The following is a 2291-nucleotide window of genomic DNA, read 5'->3' as shown; positions in this document are numbered from 1 at the left end:
TTAACTGAAAAGTACCCTTCACTCCACTTGGTTCCAAAGTTCAGACTGACTGAACTTTCAGGGGACACTCAGTGGAACCAAGCAGAGCTCTGTGGCTGTTAAATGCACCTGCCCCAGGGTCACCCCAGATACACAAAAACTGACATAGCTGCTCAGTTAACCCTTGCATCACTGAGTCGTGATAACACTGCTTTGGGAGCCGCTGACAAAATATGATCCCATGAAGAAGCTGCCACTATCCCCTCTTCTGCCACAGATGTCCTTGACAGCCTGAGGACTTGAAATGACTCCTAAGAGAAACTGCTGGGGCTGGTGGAGTCTCAGGAAAGAACATAGCTCTAGAGAGGCCACAAACATGTTGGGGTTGGTCCTGATTACAGTAGCCCACAGTGCTGTAACTTTCATAGGGCCCAGCGAGATGGGGACAGCCACCAGCAGTGAAACTTCTGTGAGTGGCCTTGTTCTTGAACTCATGTAAGAAACCTGTTAGGGACTCCCAGAACTAAGTAAGGGGTAATTTGCAGGAGATTGAAGTCCCCTATACACTGGTGGGAGCCAGAATCAGGTAGCTTGGACTACAGATCTTTTTTTAAAAAATTGGTATAACCTCGTATCATATTCATCCTGATTTTCAGAAGGGAGTTGGATTTGGAATCAGAAAACCTCAACGCCAAGCTTCAGTTTCAGTTTCTTAAACTGGCATGATAATGTCTGCTCTGCCTACTTGATAAGACAATTATTCTGAGAATTATATGAAATGATTATATATAAGAAAGCTTTTATTGTCAAGTGCTGTATGCCTGCAGTACTTGGTATCATTATGGTGCTTTGTCAACTCCACTGTAAATTCCTATCATCTCATCTTCTAAATACTGTGTAATTTCTTTATTTTTATATTTGTAAACTTGGTTTATTATTTATTTTCTTCTGTTCCAAAGTTTTTTACTTTAAAGTATAATGTACATATAGACTGTATATCTTTTTAAGCAAAAGAGCTTGAGGATATCCAAAAATTAGTCTTGTGAATCAGGGCATATTGTTTTATTTTTTATTTTTTTATAACTAAAGAACATTAATTTGTTTTTCACCAAGACTTTATCTTGAGGACGTAACTAAACTGTGCCTCCACTCCCCACCCCAACTTGAAGAAGGATTAGTACAGTGGATGTTATAAAGCAGGTATGAACAGTTTGAGGGACTGGAACCAACATTAACTGACAAAAACCAACTTCCATCTAAATCATCATAAAAATGTTTAAGTAAAAAAAACGGAGGCAAAGGGGTTTTCAGATTGAACAAGATTATCACATTTTATCTAATACATTCAATTCTGGCTAGGGTATACCAAAATGGAAACAGGATAACTGTAATACAAAACTTCCACTACAGCACACTGCACACACCTGTGTTCCAAGCCCACCCCGTCCCCCTAATGCTTGCAAACTCAACTATTTCCCAGCCTGTTGGGCCTGTCGATGAAGGAGCACATAGATCTTCTCTTTAATCCAATCTTTGTTATAAGGTTGGTATATCTGGCTATCAGCTCAGTAAACAAGGCAGCTGAGGTCTGCCAGGTCATCGATAAAATCAAACAACTGACTGATATCGTATGTGATAGAGGGGCTGTTGGGATTCATTCTCTTCAGATGTTCTTCATCCATTTTACAAACACCTTCCATACACTCATTCACAGATTCATAGTCAGCGTAAGTTCTGCCTTCTGGCCTCTTGGTAGGCTGCACCAGCAAGATGGTGTGAGACATCGCTCCAGAGTCTCCCGCTGCTTGTTTTATTTTTTAAACCCTGAAGTATTTGTAAACAATGAAGTACTGAGAAAGGAAAAAATATGCAAACAACAATAACAGCAACAAAAACACACCTTTGCTCTCATGGCTTTGCAACTTCAGTTTAACTTCCATTGCTGTGCATGAAAATACTCTGACTTCCACCCTCAGATCCAGGATAGGTGGTCTGTATGTCCCACTGCTCTCAGCTTAAGGAGGCCAAATGACCTGCTGCTGTGCCATCTCCATACAGGCAGCTATTTCCTCAGATCTGTTTTTTGTTTTCTTAATTGTCTGTTATTTTTTATTTTTTTCAATTTAATGGCGATATAATTAACACAGCTTTGTATAGGTTTAAGGTTTACCACATAATGACCTCTCATACATATATTGCAAAATGATTGCTTCTGTAAGTTTAATTAAACTTAGATGTGGCCCAAACAAAGCTGCCAAAAATTATCTTTAGAGCATGGTCTGAAATGTGTCCAAACAGTTTATACCTTCTGG

General features: G+C 39.6%; 1 pseudogene; it reads right to left on the bottom strand.

The window, feature by feature from the left end:
- Positions 1 to 1214: 1214 nt before the first annotated feature.
- Positions 1215 to 1763, bottom strand: LOC104998095 (annotated as a pseudogene).
- Between the last annotated feature and the right edge of the window lie 528 nt (positions 1764 to 2291).

This window comes from Bison bison, unplaced genomic scaffold (genome assembly GCF_000754665.1).
Source record: "Bison bison bison isolate TAMUID 2011002044 unplaced genomic scaffold, Bison_UMD1.0 scf7180017864322, whole genome shotgun sequence".
NCBI classification, from domain to species: domain Eukaryota; kingdom Metazoa; phylum Chordata; class Mammalia; order Artiodactyla; family Bovidae; genus Bison; species Bison bison.
This window is presented reverse-complemented; position numbering and strand designations above follow the sequence as displayed.